Source organism: Bombina bombina, chromosome 4 (genome assembly GCF_027579735.1).
Source record: "Bombina bombina isolate aBomBom1 chromosome 4, aBomBom1.pri, whole genome shotgun sequence".
Lineage (NCBI taxonomy): Eukaryota > Metazoa > Chordata > Amphibia > Anura > Bombinatoridae > Bombina > Bombina bombina.
This window is the reverse complement of record NC_069502.1, coordinates 414,731,202-414,749,597: the sequence shown is the minus strand read 5'-3', so window position 1 is coordinate 414,749,597 and position 18,396 is coordinate 414,731,202. Positions and strand designations below refer to the sequence as shown.

Here is an 18,396-nt window from a genome sequence, read left to right as displayed (position 1 = left end):
TTAGGGGTTAATAACTTTATTATAGTAGCGGTGCGGTCCGCTCGGCAGATTAGGGGTTAATAAGTGTAGGCAGGTAGAGGCGACGTTGAGGGGGTCAGATTAGGGGTTAATAAATATAATATAGGGGTCAGCGGTGTTAGGGGCAGCAGATTAGGGGTACATAAGGATAACGTAGGTGGCGGCGCTTTGCTGTCGGCAGATTAGGGGTTAATAAGTGTAGGTAGCTGGCGGCGACGTTGTGGGGGGCAGATTAGGGGTTCATAAATATAATATAGGGGTCGGCGGTGTTAGGGGCAGCAGATTAGGGGTACATAAGGATAACGTAGGTGGCGGCGCTTTGCGGTCGGCAGATTAGGGGTTAATAAGTGTAGGTAGCTGGCGGCGACGTTGTGGGGGGCAGATTAGGGGTTAATAAATATAATATAGGGGTCGGCGGTGTTAGGGGCAGCAGATTAGGGGTACATAAGGATAACGTAGTTGGCGGTCGGCAGATTAGGGGTTAAAAAAAATTAATCGAGTTGCGGCGATGTGGGGGGACCTCGGTTTAGGGGTACATAGGTAGTTTATGGGTGTTAGTGTACTTTAGAGTACAGTAGTTAAGAGCTTTATGAACCGGCGTTAGCCCAGAAAGCTCTTAACTACTGACTTTTTTCCTGCGGCTGGAATTTTGTCGTTAGATGTCTAACGCTCACTTCAGACACGACTCTAAATACCGGAGTTAGGAAGATCCTATTGAAAAGATAGGATCCGCAATTTACGTAAGGGGATCTGCGGTATGGAAAAGTCGCGGCTGAAAAGTGAGCGTTAGACCCTATTTTGAGTGACTCCAAATACCGTAGTTAGCCTAAAACCAGCGTTAGGAGCCTCTAACGCTGGTTTTCACGGCTAACGCCAAACTCCAAATCTAGGCCTTAGTGTTTCATTTATAATGTAATTTATGTTCATCCATTACAGACATCATTTTTCCTGGAACACCTAAGGGATCAATGGAAAGAGAATAAGTGTGGGCAGTAAAAATAAAATGAGCAGGGCCCAATGATCAAAAATGCTTCGGCATCGAGAGAAAGCTCACAAATCATTGTGATTTTTTTAGACCTTACTTTGTAATGTATAAGCCTCTCCTTCACATACAGAACCCTGCATAATGAGCTAAACTTCTCTTAACATAAAAAGTTTGAATTAGCAAAAATGTTTGAGAGACCTCACTATACTGACTTAGATCATCTAGTCTGAGCGGAGAGCTTTAGATCATCTGGCCCATAGACAATAAAATCATGAGTGAAGAAACATCAGAAAACATTGGCATTTATACACATCTCACAAATGTTTTCTCAGTAAAGTGCAAAAACAGAATGGGCATAAAGAATACATAGCAACAGTTAATTCTGCATATACTAAAATGTTCATCCACATAACTAATCCCAATATATGCAGCCTTACATCCCACAATACATTTTATATAGAATGAATGTATATAAATCTCAATATTTTAATACACAGGATTCTAATATACAGAAATACAGGGAGTGCAGAATTATTAGGCAAATGAGTATTTTGACCACATCATCCTCTTTATGCATGTTGTCTTACTCCAAGCTGTATAGGCTCGAAAGCCTACTACCAATTAAGCATATTAGGTGATGTGCATCTCTGTAATGAGAAGGGGTGTGGTCTAATGACATCAACACCCTATATCAGGTGTGCATAATTATTAGGCAACTTCCTTTCCTTTGGCAAAATGGGTCAAAAGAAGGACTTGACAGGCTCAGAAAAGTCAAAAATAGTGAGATATCTTGCAGAGGGATGCAGCACTCTTAAAATTGCAAAGCTTCTGAAGCGTGATCATCGAACAATCAAGCGTTTCATTCAAAATAGTCAACAGGGTCGCAAGAAGCGTGTGGAAAAACCAAGGCGCAAAATAACTGCCCATGAACTGAGAAAAGTCAAGCGTGCAGCTGCCAAGATGCCACTTGCCACCAGTTTGGCCATATTTCAGAGCTGCAACATCACTGGAGTGCCCAAAAGCACAAGGTGTGCAATACTCAGAGACATGGCCAAGGTAAGAAAGGCTGAAAGACGACCACCACTGAACAAGACACACAAGCTGAAACGCCAAGACTGGGCCAAGAAATATCTCAAGACTGATTTTTCTAAGGTTTTATGGACTGATGAAATGAGAGTGAGTCTTGATGGGCCAGATGGATGGGCCCGTGGCTGGATTGGTAAAGGGCAGAGAGCTCCAGTCCGACTCAGACGCCAGCAAGGTGGAGGTGGAGTACTGGTTTGGGCTGGTATCATCAAAGATGAGCTTGTGGGGCCTTTTCGGGTTGAGGATGGAGTCAAGCTCAACTCCCAGTCCTACTGCCAGTTTCTGGAAGACACCTTCTTCAAGCAGTGATACAGGAAGAAGTCTGCATCCTTCAAGAAAAACATGATTTTCATGCAGGACAATGCTCCATCACACGCGTCCAAGTACTCCACAGCGTGGCTGGCAAGAAAGGGTATAAAAGAAGAAAATCTAATGACATGGCCTCCTTGTTCACCTGATCTGAACCCCATTGAGAACCTGTGGTCCATCATCAAATGTGAGATTTACAAGGAGGGAAAACAGTACACCTCTCTGAACAGTGTCTGGGAGGCTGTGGTTGCTGCTGTACGCAATGTTGATGGTGAACAGATCAAAACACTGACAGAATCCATGGATGGCAGGCTTTTGAGTGTCCTTGCAAAGAAAGGTGGCTATATTGGTCACTGATTTGTTTTTGTTTTGTTTCTGAATGTCAGAAATGTATATTTGTGAATGTTGAGATGTTATATTGGTTTCACTGGTAAAAATAAATTATTGAAATGGGTATATATTTGTTTTTTGTTAAGTTGCCTAATAATTATGCACAGTAATAGTCACCTGCACACACAGATATCCCCCTAAAATAGCTATAACTAAAAACAAACTAAAAACTACTTCCAAAACTATTCAGCTTTGATATTAATTGGTTTTTTGGGTTCATTGAGAACATGGTTGTTGTTCAATAATAAAATGAATCCTCAAAAATACAACTTGCCTAATAATTCTGCACTCCCTGTATTGTTTTTAAACATCTCCATATATATATCTTGCAATTTTATTAGAGAGATTGACATCCCTTATTTTAGTTTAACCCACTGTGACCATTTCAAGATTCAACATGCCTCTTGTCCATCAAGCAAACTGAGTATTAGATTACAAGTGGATCTGTGTTTTTCGTTCCTGCTCGCGCGTTACCTCTGCTTTTTGCTCACATCGGGTAATGCACATGCTACAAGTTGAAAGTAAATAAATATATGACAGCACTCACTGGGTTTCATACAAACTTCAGTATTTCTTTATTCTGGTGATGTTTTGAGGATAATCTCCCCTTCCTTAAACTCTGAGGCCTAGATTTGGAGTTCGGCGGTAAAAGGGCTGTTAACGCTCCGCGGGCTTTTTTCTGGCCGCACCATAAAATTAACTCTGGTATCGAGAGTTTAATCAAATGCTGCGTTAGGCTCCAAAAAAGGAGCGTAGAGCATTTTTACCGCAAATGCAACTCTCGATACCAGAGTTGCTTACGGACGCGGCCGGCCTCAAAAACGTGCTCGTGCACGATTCTCCCATAGGAAACAATGGGGCTGTTTGAGCTGAAAAAAAACCTAACACCTGCAAAAAAGCCGCGTTCAGCTCCTAACGCAGCCCCATTGTTTCCTATGGGGAAACACTTCCTACGTCTGCACCTAACACTCTAACATGTACCCCGAGTCTAAACACCCCTAACCTTACACTTATTAACCCCTAATCTGCCGACCCCGCTATCGCTGACCCCTGCATATTTTTTTTAACCCCTAATCTGCCGCTCCGTAAACCGCCGCAACCTACGTTATCCCTATGTACCCCTAATCTGCTGCCCTAACATCGCCGACCCCTATATTATATTTATTAACCCCTAATCTGCCCCCCTCAACGTCGCCGACACCTGCCTACACTTATTAACCCCTAATCTGCCGAGCGGACCTGAGCGCTACTATAATAAAGTTATTAACCCCTAATCCGCCTCACTAACCCTATCATAAATAGTATTAACCCCTAATCTGCCCTCCCTAACATCGCCGACACCTACCTTCAATTATTAACCCCTAATCTGCCGACTGGAGCTCACCGCTATTCTAATAAATGGATTAACCCCTAAAGCTAAGTCTAACACTAACACTAACACCCCCCTAACTTAAATATAATTTACATCTAACGAAATAAATTAACTCTTATTAAATAACTTATTCCTATTTAAAGCTAAATACTTACCTGTAAAATAAATCCTAATATAGCTACAATATAAATTATAATTATATTATAGCTATTTTAGGATTAATATTTATTTTACAGGCAACTTTGTAATTATTTTAACCAGGTACAATAGCTATTAAATAGTTAAGAACTATTTAATAGTTACCTAGTTAAAATAATAACAAATTTACCTGTAAAATAAATCCTAACCTAAGATATAATTAAACCTAACACTACCCTATCAATAAAATAATTAAATAAACTACCTACAATTACCTACAATTAACCTAACACTACACTATCAATAAATTAATTAAACACAATTCCTACAAATAAATACAATTAAATAAACTAGCTAAAGTACAAAAAATAAAAAAGAACTAAGTTACAGAAAATAAAAAAATATTTACAAACATAAGAAAAATATTACAACAATTTTAAACTAATTACACCTACTCTAAGCCCCCTAATAAAATAACAAAGCCCCCCAAAATAAAAAATTCCCTACCCTATTCTAAATTAAAAAAGTTACAAGCTCTTTTACCTTACCAGCCCTGAACAGGGCCCTTTGCGGGGCATGCCCCAAGAAGTTCAGCTCTTTTGCCTGTAAAAAAAAACATACAATACCCCCCCCCCCAACATTACAACCCACCACCCACATACCCCTAATCTAACCCAAACCCCCCTTAAATAAACCTAACACTAATCCCCTGAAGATCTTCCTACCTTGTCTTCACCATCCAGGTATCACCGATCCGTCCTGGCTCCAAGATCTTCATCCAACCCAAGCGGGGGTTGGCGATCCATAATCCGGTGCTGAAGAGGTCCAGAAGAGGCTCCAAAGTCTTCCTCCTATCCGGCAAGAAGAGGACATCCGGACCGGCAAACATCTTCTCCAAGCGGCATCTTCGATCTTCTTCCATCCGGAGCGAAGCGGCAGGATCCTGAAGACCTCCAGCGCGGAACATCCATCCGGACCGACGACTGAACGACGAATGACTGTTCCTTTAAGGGACGTCATCCAAGATGGCGTCCCTCGAATTCCGATTGGCTGATAGGATTCTATCAGCCAATCGGAATTAAGGTAGGAATTTTCTGATTGGCTGAGGGAATCAGCCAATCAGAATCTAGTTCAATCCGATTGGCTGATCCAATCAGCCAATCAGATTGAGCTCGCATTCTATTGGCTGTTCCGATCAGCCAATAGAATGCGAGCTCAATCTGATTGGCTGATTGGATCAGCCAATCGGATTGAACTAGATTCTGATTGGCTGATTCCATCAGCCAATCAGAAAATTCCTACCTTAATTCCGATTGGCTGATAGAATCCTATCAGCCAATCGGAATTCGAGGGACGCCATCTTGGATGACGTCCCTTAAAGGAACAGTCATTCGTCGTTCAGTCGTCGGTCCGGATGGATGTTCCGCGCTGGAGGTCTTCAGGATCCTGCCGCTTCGCTCCGGATGGAAGAAGATCGAAGATGCCGCTTGGAGAAGATGTTTGCCGGTCCGGATGTCCTCTTCTTGCCGGATAGGAGGAAGACTTTGGAGCCTCTTCTGGACCTCTTCAGCACCGGATTATGGATCGCCAACCCCCGCTTGGGTTGGATGAAGATCTTGGAGCCAGGATGGATCGGTGATACCTGGATGGTGAAGACAAGGTAGGAAGATCTTCAGGGGATTAGTGTTAGGTTTATTTAAGGGGGGTTTGGGTTAGATTAGGGGTATGTGGGTGGTGGGTTGTAATGTTGGGGGGGGGGTATTGTATGTTTTTTTTTACAGGCAAAAGAGCTGAACTTCTTGGGGCATGCCCCGCAAAGGGCCCTGTTCAGGGCTGGTAAGGTAAAAGAGCTTGTAACTTTTTTAATTTAGAATAGGGTAGGGAATTTTTTATTTTGGGGGGCTTTGTTATTTTATTAGGGGGCTTAGAGTAGGTGTAATAAGTTTAAAATTGTTGTAATATTTTTCTTATGTTTGTAAATATTTTTTTATTTTCTGTAACTTAGTTCTTTTTTATTTTTTGTACTTTAGCTAGTTTATTTAATTGTATTTATTTGTAGGAATTGTGTTTAATTAATTTATTGATAGTGTAGTGTTAGGTTAATTGTAGGTAATTGTAGGTAGTTTATTTAATTATTTTATTGATAGGGTAGTGTTAGGTTTAATTATATCTTAGGTTAGGATTTATTTTACAGGTAAATTTGTTATTATTTTAACTAGGTAACTATTAAATAGTTCTTAACTATTTAATAGCTATTGTACCTGGTTAAAATAATTACAAAGTTGCCTGTAAAATAAATATTAATCCTAAAATAGCTATAATATAATTATAATTTATATTGTAGCTATATTAGGATTTATTTTACAGGTAAGTATTTAGCTTTAAATAGGAATCATTTATTTAATAAGAGTTAATTTATTTCGTTAGATGTAAATTATATTTAAGTTAGGGGGGTGTTAGTGTTAGGGTTAGACTTAGCTTTAGGGGTTAATCCATTTATTAGAATAGCGGTGAGCTCCGATCGGAAGATTAGGGGTTAATAATTGAAGGTAGGTGTCGGCGATGTTAGGGAGGGCAGATTAGGGGTTAATACTATTTATGATAGGGTTAGTGAGGCGGATTAGGGGTTAATAACTTTATTATAGTAGCGCTCAGGTCCGCTCGGCAGATTAGGAGTTAATAAGTGTAGGCAGGTGTCGGCGACGTTGTGGGGGGCAGATTAGGGGTTAATAAATATAATATAGGGGTCGGCGGTGTTAGGGGTAGCAGATTAGGGGTACATAGGGATAACGTAGGTGGCGGCGCTTTGCGGTCGGAAGATTAGGGGTTAATTATTTTAAGTAGCTGGCGGCGATGTTGTGGGGGACAGGTTAGGGGTTAATAAATATAATACAGGGGTCGGCGGGGTTAGGGGCAGCAGATTAGGGGTACATAAATATAACGTAGGTGGCGGTCGGCAGATTAGGGGTTAAAAATTTTAATCGAGTGTCGGAGATGTGGGGGGGCCTCGGTTTAGGGGTACATAGGTAGTTTATGGGTGTTAGTGTACTTTAGGGTACAGTAGTTAAGAGCTGTATGAACCGGCGTTAGCCAGAAAGCTCTTAACTCCTGCTTTTTTCAGGCGGCTGGAATCTTGTCGTTAGAGCTCTAACGCTCACTTCAGAAACGACTCTAAATACCAGCGTTAGAAAGATCCCATTGAAAAGATAGGCTACGCAAATGGCGTAGGGGGATCTGCGGTATGGAAAAGTCGCGGCTGAAAAGTGAGCGTTAGACCCTTTAATCACTGACTCCAAATACCAGCGGGCGGCCAAAACCAGCGTTAGGAGCCTCTAACGCTGGTTTTGACTGCTACCGCCGAACTCCAAATCTAGGCCTGAGAAAGGTGAAATTATCCTTGAACTGTCACCAGAAACATCATTAAAATAAAGAAATACTCAAGTTTTTCTGAAACCCAGCGAGTGCAGTCAGCACCCTGGTTGTTCTCATTTTTGGTTAGTGCGAGCGCATATAAAATGAAGCAGGATAAGTGCACTCTCACAAACCAATATATCATTAGGCCAAGGTGCTTTGAAAAATTCAATATTTTAACATGCAGCAAAGCACTCACACAGGTAGATTACGAGTGGTGCGTTTGTCTTTAAAAGGTGAAAAAATGGCCATTTCAGCGTTAAAACAGCAATGCAGCTGTACCGCAAGCCTTTTAGTCTGTAACGCAACGTCAGTCCCGCACTCGTAAAAATTACGTTTTTTCATGGGACTTCCATAGCACAGCCATTACGAGTTTTGCGTTCAAGCTAAAAAGCTTGCACTCTATAACGGCAAGATCCATAATGCCATCTGAGAGCAGTAGTAAGTAGTAGTGAGTTGTACGCAACAAAACTGTTACATAAAATTCATAACTAATGTGTGAAAAAGTACACTAACACCCATAAACTACCTATTAACCCCTAAACTGAGGCCCTCCCGCATCGCAAACACTAAATTAAATTTATTAACCCCTAATCTGCTGCACCTGGCATCTCCGCCACTAATAAAATGTATTAACCCCTATTCCGCCGCTCCCCGACATCATCACCACTATAATAAAGTTATTAACCCCTAAACCGCCGCCCTCCCGCATTGCAAACACTATTTAAATACTATTAACCCCTAATATGCCGCCCACCCACATCACCCCTACTAAACTAAAGTTATTAAGCCCTACACCGCCGCCACTATAATACACCTAATAACTCCTAAACCACAAGCCCCTCACAACGAAATATACAAAATTAAACCCCTAAATCGAAAGCCCCCCACATCGCAATAAAATAATTTAAACTAGTAACCCCTAAACCTAACGCCCCCCTAACTTTATATAAAAATTACAATTTCCCAATCTTAAATTAAATTAAAACTTACCTGTCAAATTAAAAAAATAAGTTTAAACTAACAATTAAACTAATATAACTATTAAACTGAAATTAAACTAACTACTAATTAAAGAAAACTAAAATACACATTAAAAAACACTACTATAAAAATTAGAAAGTATTTAATTACAAAAAATAAAAAACACTAAATTACAAAAAATAAAAAAGAATTACACCTAATCTAATAGCCCTATAACAATAAAAAAGCCCACCCAAAATAAAAATAAAAAAATAGCCTACAATAAACTACCAATAGCCCTTAAAATGGCCTTTTGTAGGGCATTGCCCTAAGTTAAACAGCTCTTTTACCTGTAAAAAAAAAAGAACCCCCCTAACAGAAAAACCCACCAGCCAACCAACCCCCCAAAATAAAAAAACCTAACTCTAACAAAAACCTAAGCTACCCATTGCCCTGAAAAGGGAATTTGTATGGGCATTGCCCTTAGAAGGGCATTTAGCTCTTTTGCATTGCCCTGAAAAAGGCATTTAGTTCTTTTAAGAAAAGCCCAAACCCTAAACTAAAAAAAAAAAACCCACCTAAAAAAGTTTCAAAAATCCTAACACTAACCCCTGAAGATCCACTTACAGTTGCTGAAGTCCCGCTTGAAGGATCTTCATCCTGGAGGCTCTGTCTTCATCCAGGCGGCTCCATCTTTATCCAGACGGCATTTTCTATCTTCATCCTGGCGGCATGGAGCGGGTCCATCCTGAAGACATCCGGCGCGGAGCATCCTCTTCATATGGTCGTCGCCGTATACTGAATCTTCAATGCAAGGTACGCAATTCAAAATGGCATCCCTTGCATTCCTATTGGCTGATTTGATTTTGGAAATTCAAATCAGCCAATAGGATGAGATCTACTGAAATCCTATTGGCTGTTCAAAACAGCCAATAGAATTTCAGTAGCTCTCATCTTTTGTGTTAAACTTTTTTTGGGTGGGTTTTTTTTTTTATTTTAGGGTTTGGGCTTTTCTTAAAAGAGCTAAATGCCCTTTTCAAGGCAATGCAAAAGAGCTAAATGCCCTTTTAAGGGCAATGGGTAGATTCGTTTTTTTTAGTTTTTTATTTTTTTTTATTTTGTGGGTTTGGGGAGGGGGTTGGGGGCTTGTAATGTTAGTGGGTCTTTGTATTTTATTTTTAGGTAAAAGAGCTGTTTAACTTAGGGCAATGCCCTACAAAAGGCCATTATAAGGGCTATTGGTAGTTAATTATAGATTAGGCTTTTTATTTTGGGGTATTTTTTTTTTAAATAGATATTAGAATTGGAATAATTGTTATTATCGTGCATAATTCGTTTGTTATTTTGTGCAATGGTTTTTTTTTTTTCGTTTTGGGGTGGGTTTTTCTTTTTAGAATAGACATTTTTTATTTTTAATGGGCAGCAAAATAGCTGAATTTAGGGCAATGCCCTACAAAAGGCCCTTTTAAGGGCCCTTGACAGTTTATTATAGATTAGGGTTTTTTATTTTGGGTTTTTTTTTTTTTAAGGGTATTAGAATAGGAATAATTTTTATTGTTTTGGATATTTTCGTTTGTTATTTTTTTGTAATGGTAGGTTTAACTATTTACTAACTAGTCTACCTAGTTAAAATAAATACAAACTTACCTGTAAAATAAAAATAAAACGTAAGCTAGCTACAATATATCTATTAGTTATATTGTAGCTATTTTAGGTTTTAATTTACAGGTAATTATGTATTTAGTTTTAAATAGGTATTATTTAGTTAATAATTGTAACTTTAATTTAGCTCTATTTTAATTATGTTAAAGTTAAGGGGTGTTAGGGTTAGGGTTACGTTAGGGTTAAGGTTAAGTTAGGGTTAGGTTTAGGGGTTAATATAGTTTAATTTAGGTTGTTGTGATGTGGGCGGCTGGCTGTTTAGGGGTTAATAGATTTTATTAGTGGTAGTAATGTGGGAGGCCAGAGGTTTAGGGGTTAATAACTTTATATAGTGAAGGCGATGTCGGGGAGCGGCGGAATAGGGGTTAATAGATTTATTATAGTGTGGGCGATGTTGGGGTGCAGGGGAATAAGGGTTAATAACTTTATTATAGTGGCTGCGATATCAGGAGCAGGAGATTAGAGGTTAATAGTTTTATTTCAGTGGCGGCGATATCAGGAGCGGCAGATTAGGGGTTAATAACATTATGTAGGTGGTGGCAATGTCGGGGGCGGCGGATTAGTGGTGTTTGGATTTGGGGTTTATGTCAGGGTGTTAGGTTTAAACATAACTTTTTTTTTCCCCATAGGCATCAATGGGGCTGCGTTTTTTTCTAACCCGCTCTCCCTATTGATGTACATGGGGAAAGCGTGTGCTTTCCTGCCTGTTAAAATATTTATATACAGTATATATGTGTGTGTATATCTATATTTACTGTATGTATATATATATATATATATATATATATATATATATATTACATATAGATTTACAGTAATTAAATACGAATATTGCATTAATTTGATCGTACCTGTTTTCAGCTACTTGACTGCAAAAGGCTCCAATGCACATATATACCTCTATATTGTTATACATGTGTTTATAAACACATAAATACATATGTACACACCTATAAACATATATATATATACATGTATAGACATATGTATGTATGTATCTCAACGTTAAAGCCCTTTGCAGCCCTTATTTTTCTAACATCAGACAGGGTTATTATGAGTTTAACTGTAATTTTTAATGTTTTTTTGATTGTGCAACTTCTTGTTTTGTATTACAGTTTACCATATGTCTGGTTAACTGTTAAGCGAAACAAAAAAGTTGCACAAAATCCCGACACGCATTAAATTAAATTGCGCTCAAGTGAATGCGTTTACTTTCAACCTGTAATATTCTACTTCCAATGTGCATGATAAGCTGCGATAAACCCATTTTCACTTGCATGCAACAGTTAGTGCCCCACTATTAATCTAGCCTGAATTGGTTACAAGAATCCCTATTGTTATTGATAAAGTCGTATCTCATTTATTGCTTAAATATGGGATGTAACATGAGTTATTTAAAACAAAATACTTACAATGTTTTTGATAAATACTACATTGGCTTCCTCCAAGTTACATGGGACACAGTGACACCAGACATCCCATTCTGGTTTCCAGTAAAAGAGCAATCGCAGGGTCCCCAAAGAAAAGATATAGCCAATAATACACAAGAATTGTCTCCATCGTATTGTTTTATATCCAAACAACTCCTGTAAAAACAAAAGATGGATTTAAGTCATTTCTTCTTACTTCAAATGTTATTTCTGTACATAATTTGTAATGCTATACACTGTACATTCTGAGTAAAATCTGGCGGTCTATATCAATGACTGCTAATGTTTTGTTGAGCGGTCACACTTTAAACCTTAGGATTTTCCAACATTTGGAGAAATATGCAACAATGAGAGATCTCTGCAGTGAGAAAAACATCTTCTGGTGAAATGCTTGTGCAATGCCTCCCTCTTGCAGATACGCTGCCAATCGGCCGCTAGCAGAGGTTGTCAATCATCCCGATCGTATTGATTGCTTTCCGCAACCTCAGAGGTGGCTGATGAGTTAAGGAGCAGCGGTCTTATGCCCACTGCTTCTTAACTTGTTTCCGGCAAGCCGGAAACATCGGGTGGAGCAAGCAGCATCTGCTGATTGATAATCTCCCCCCTTATGTTATTCCTGTGTTATTATATGGAGATTATTAAATAGTTTTTTAGATCTCTCTATTTAAAAAAAAAAAAAAAAAAAAGACTCTTAAAATAGCACTGAATAAGGGAGGTTTCTTTCACAGAAAAACAATTGCTCACCTTATGTTAGAGTTTATATTCCCATGTGTTATCAAAATGCTGTATTGGTCTAATCTTTAGCTAGAATATGTATATGCATGGATTATCTCTAAGCACAATATCCCAGATTCATATACGTTTATGAGGTGGTTGTAGAGCTTCAATGTAAAGCTTTGATTATATTTGCAGTGCATCAAGTCTTGCTTCATCTTTTCCTGTAACATTACTGAATGTTGCTTTCATTAACACCTACAGTTTCATGAGGTGCCCTATACATGACCACCACACCTATGTAAGCTTGTTCCAAAACCATGTGCATTAATATAAAGTTCCCCCCACACCCACAAACACACAGACACTTTAAGGCTGTAACAGCTGCCATGCTGCTGGTAATGCTTTCTGCAAGATTTTGGTGTGTCTGTGGGAATTTGTGCCCATGCAGCCAAATGAGCATTTGTGAAGTTGTGCACTAATATTGGATGAGTAGGTCTGGCTCGCAATCAGCATTCCAATTCACCCTAAAAGTGTTTATTGGAGTTGAGGTCAGGGCTCTGTGTCACTTGAGTCACTCATCAAACCATGTCGTCATGAACCTTGTTTTGTGCACAAGGTCAAAGTCATTCTGGAACTGGAAAAGGCCTCCCCAAACTGTTGCCACCTTATTTTTTAAAATATCTTTGTACTCTTCACAGGAATTAAGGGGACTCGCCCCAAACCCTTAAAAACACCCTCAGACCATTATCCCTTCACCAAACTTTACAGTAGACACTATGCATTCTGGTAGGCAGTGTACTCCTGGCATCAGTCACACCCAAATTCTTTCATAACACTGCCAGATAGTCAAGCAGGATTCATGGTGATTTATCCCTCCAGAGAACACATTTGTACTTCTTCAGAGTCCAGAGACCATATAGTATCAAATGAGAACTGCTTACAACTTGAAAAAAAAGCAATAGTTACAACTGCAACACTTACAAAACATGCTTGCAAAATGGTTTATATAACATAGTAGATGAGGTTGAAAAAGACTGAAGTCCATCGAGTTCAACCTATACAAATCTAAAATACTTACAATAAGCTCCAGTTAAACTTAAATAATCCCACTAAAAGGTGACCCATTTAATACTAGCAATATATCCATGAATTTTGTTTCTAGACAGAGATGTATTCAAACTATTTTTAAATGTATCTAAGGTTTTGGCATTCACTACCTCCTTTGGTAATGAGTTCCACAATTTTATTGCTCTTGCCGTGAAAAAACTTTCCCATTGCAGGAGATTAAGGGGGATATTTATCAAAGCCTCAACTATGCTGTATTCGCCTGACATCGCCTAAAATTGCGGCCGCGGACCTGAGTACAATCTCCATATTTATAAAAGAAAGCCACGCACCAAGTACAGGGCGATGAGCATCGGACTGTTGTTAAATAACAGTCATCGATCTCCCGTCTATTCGGCTTTTTACCAACTTTATTTATACCCTGTCACTAAACGCCGCCACTATACTAAAATGTATACCCCTATCCCGCCGCTCCTGGACCCCGCAGCAATTTTAATAAAGTTATTAACCCCTACCCTGCAACTCCCCAACACCATGGCAACCTAAATAAAATTTATTAACCCCTATCCCGCCGCTCCCGGACCCCGCCACCACTAAATAAACTTATTAACCCCTAAACCTCTGGCCTCCCATATCACTACTAAAAATTAAACCCACCCAACAAACCCTTAAAAAAACCTAACACTAACCCCCGACAATCCACAGTTTTTGAAGTTCCGCTTGAAGGATCCATCCAGCAGGCAAGAAGTCTTCATCCGGGTGGCAATAAGTCTTAATCCGGACGGCCTCTTCCATCTTCATCCATCCAACAAAGTCTTCATCCATGCGACCTCTTCTATCTTCATCCATCTGGCGTGGAGCGGGTCCATCCTGAAGACATCCGGCACAGAGCTCCTCTTCAATACGGTCACCGCCGTAAACTGGAACTTGAATGCAAGAGATGTCATTCAAGATGGCGTCCCTTGCATTCCTATTGGCTGAAAGGTTCCAATCAGACAATAGTATGAGAGCTCAATCCTATTGGCTGATTGGAACAGCCAATAGTATTGAGCTCTCATCATATTGGCTGATTTGAACAGCCAATAGGATTTTTGCAGCTCTAATCCTATTGGCTGATTGGAACCTTTCAGCCAATAGGAATGCAAGGGACGCCATCTTGAATGACGTCACTTGCATTCAAGTTCCAGTTTACGGCTGCTGGTGCAACGCCGCCCCCTGCAGACTCGCGGCCAATCCAGAAGGGGGGTGTCAATTGTACTCGATCGGGTTGATTTCCGGCAATGTCTGTCCGCCTGCTCAGAGCAGGCGGACAGGTTATGGAGCAGCGGTCTTTGTGACCGCTGCTTCATAACTGCTGTTTCTGGCAAGCCTGCAGGCTCGCCAAAAACACGGGGCATCAAGCTCCATACGGAGCTTGATAAATATGCCCCAATGTAACTCTTAGTTATATTGTAGCTAGCTTAGGGTTTATTTTACAGGTAAGTATTTAGTTTTAAGTAGGAATAATTTAGTTAATGATAGAAATATTTATTTAGATTTATTTAAATTATATTTAAGTTAGGGGCTGTTAGGTTTAGGGTTAGACTTAGGTTTAGGGGTTAATAACTATAATATAGTTGCTGCGACGTTGGGGGCGGCAGATTAGGGGTTAATAAATGTAGGTAAGTGGCGTCGATGTTAGGGCCGGCAGATTAGGGGTTAATAATATTTAACTAATGTTTGTGAGGTGGGAGTGTGGCGGTTTAGGGGTTAATATGTTTATTATAGTGGTGGCGACGTTGGGGGCGGCAGATTAGGGGTTAATAAATATAATGTAGGTGTCGGCAATGTTGGGGGTAGCAGATTAGGGGTTCATAACTATAATGTAGGTGGCGGCGGTGTCCAGAGCGGCAGATTTGGGGTTAATAATATAATGTAGGTGTCGGTGATGTTGGGGGCAGCAGATTAGGGGTTAATAAGTGTAAGATTAGGGGTGTTTAGACTCGGGGTTCATGTTAGGGTGTTAGGTGTAGACATAACTTTTATTTCCCCATAGAAATCAATGAGGCTGCGTTAGGGAGTTTTACGCTGCTTTTTTGCAGGTGTTAGACTTTTTTCATCCGGCTCTCCCCGTTGATTCCTATGGGGAAATCATGCACGAGCACGTTACACCAGCTCACCGCTGACTTAAGCAGCGCTGGTATTGGAGTGCGGTAATGAGCAAAATTTTGCTCAGAGCTCACTTCTTGTCTTTTAACAACGGGTTTCTGAAAACTCGTAATACCAGCGCTGTAGGGAAGTGAGGGGTGAGGGAAAACTGCTCGTTAGCACCGCACAGCCTCTAACGCAAAACTCGTAATCTAGGTGAGAGTTTGTTAAAAAAAAAAAAAATTCACAAAAAATGTGAGACATGTAAATGTGGTCCTGAAGGCTGTCTCAAAGATAAATATACTCCAAAGGATTTGTTGGTGACCTAGCAAGACCACTTATTTCAACATAGTTACAACTTATAGTTCTTGATGTCATTCACTACAGTGCTCTTTGTATGGAACTAAAGAGAAAAAACATAATTCTGCATTGTATCATTTCATATTTTCCTTTCAATAGCATTAACAGAGAAAGCATTAGCTGCAGTATTAGCAGTGAAGCCACTTATTTACTTCGGATAGTGTAACTTAGAATCTTGTACTCTTTTTTTTTTTTTTTTTTTTTAATAATAATTTTTATTGAGGTTGAAGTAACAATACAACACTGCTGTGATACATCAAGATATGCACATTATTAAACACATAAAGTTTTTTTTCTGTTTCATCACAGAATTGTCCAACGGAATAGGAAATAAACTTAACCTCTCTTTTTCAGTTTTAAAACAGGATGAAATGTAAAAGTACTGACATATGAAAATGGACATACATACAGTCGACATTATTGGGCACTTTGCTAAAATTGTTTTCTATCTTTAAACTTAATAACCTATGCGTCAGCATGCAGAATATCTCTTCTTCTCCATGCTGTCTTTTTTTTTTTTCTTAGATTAGTTTATAATATTGATATACATATATAGTAGTCAGGGTTATAGTATATTTCACAATGGGAACAACAGGTAATGTATAGTTATAGCTTATGAAATAAAAATTTTTAGGATGCGGTATATGCAAGATTAACCGCTTAATTCGACCTCCAGAACAAGGAGGTATATTAGGCATAAGTGGGGGGGGGGGGGAGGTTGTTATTTAGATATAGTATGAGAAACAGCTTATGTTCAAGGATAATACTAAGTTCTATGCTAGTAGTCAGGGGCAAGGACAATTATGGTATGATGCCTCTAAATACTAATGTTGAAATGTTGCTAGACTGTTAGTCTATATAGGGAGACTCACGGGGGACCATTTTAGCTGTTGGTGGTACAGGACCAGCCTGTATTAAGGAACCTGACTAGTATTTTAATGTGCTTATATAAGGCTGTAAAGTTGACTTCTGCTCTAACTAGTTATCCCATAGGGTATATTAAGAAGGCAGGCACATTAAATAATAACCACAGTCTCATAAACTTTTAGAAAAACCAAAGAATAGGTATGCATCCTGTCGCCTGGGCACGGGCCCTATGCCCATCGGCAGGAGAACATCTAGAGATGTATATACTAGGTAACCATGTCAAAGGGAATAACACAGTAATCTCTATTTATCATAGCGAAGTCAGAGACAATATCAATGGGATATACAGTAAGGTCTTATGACTATCTGGCAATAGATGATATGGGTGCTCTGCATGTAAGTCAGATAGGGTGCGTCAGGGCAATACGAGGGCGGTTATAGTACAGCTTTACATTTGCCAACTAAATAGTTAGTTATGCGCCTAGGGAGCCAGTACAGTGAGGGAATTCAATTAACCATATGCAGAGTATAATATGAAAAACAGGTTTGCACAGAATTAGGGCACACAACGTATACAAATGAAGCATATGCATGCTAACTAAGAGCTTGAATATATAGTAAGTACAGGAACACTGTGAGTAACATTGGGAGCACAAGGCATCTAGCTGGAAAACAAACTATCTGAACCATGAACCTGTATCAATAAAGGTCTATCTTCACTGTGCGAAATGTTACAAACAAGACAGATAGTGCTATATGCTAATTCAAAAAAAAGTGTTATCTATCCTTAGAACAAACCAAGATCTTACATGATCTCAACATATAACATTGCTGTATAGGCATATAATCAGGTTACTAGAAACATAGAGGTATAATGAGCATGTACCCTTTATATGTGCTACATACATAGTTCCTCATAAAAAGTGGTAGAACTTGTGCAATGCAGCTAATATAGGCCTATTAAAGGTGGCGTATAACAGTATAGCTCTAATATACATTCTCCTGGGGAGTATTGTCTCAAACATTATATCAACAGATGGATAAAAGTTAACTATATATGAAAAATAATAATAAAAAAAAAGGTGGTAAGATGCATTCATCTAACATATGAACATACAGACGTGTATAGATATTAGTGAGAGATGCAGATGCCACTAAAGTCTATGTTTTAACATATAATTTCCACATAGATGCCTAGTTATGTTCAGACTGATTTCAGGCTGTAACACCTTCATATGTAACTGAGATCTAGCAGCTTTGTGAGGTGAGACAGAGATCTGTTATGTAGTGTGAAAAGTTCAGTTCACTGCCAGTCTGTCACACTTATTGCACAGTAACCTATAGATCGATTACCTGCAGCTATATTTAAAGCAGAGTTAAGTTTAGCCCACTCCGGCTCTGGGACATCGGGTCCTAGATGTCTGGGTTCTCATAAGCAATGGCAGGTAAGTAAAGAGGGGACCGTGCGAGGAGGCGCTGGATTTTGGAACTAAGCT

The 18,396-nt window shown here is 39.3% G+C and overlaps 2 protein-coding genes across 4 annotated transcripts in view; one reads left to right on the top strand and one right to left on the bottom strand.

Annotated features, from left to right (window-relative positions):
- LOC128656360 (probable cation-transporting ATPase 13A5) overlaps positions 1-11,876 on the bottom strand; it is a 252,554-nt gene extending 240,678 nt beyond the window's left edge. Inside the window, exon 1 of the mRNA XM_053710220.1 lies at positions 11,747-11,876. The gene's annotated coding sequence lies outside the window, so the exon portion shown is untranslated. The remainder of the gene's footprint in view (positions 1-11,746) is intronic.
- The window catches only part of PLAAT1 (phospholipase A and acyltransferase 1), a 717,153-nt gene that overhangs the window by 577,652 nt on the left and 121,105 nt on the right, over positions 1-18,396 (top strand). The gene's annotated exons all lie outside the window — the stretch shown is intronic.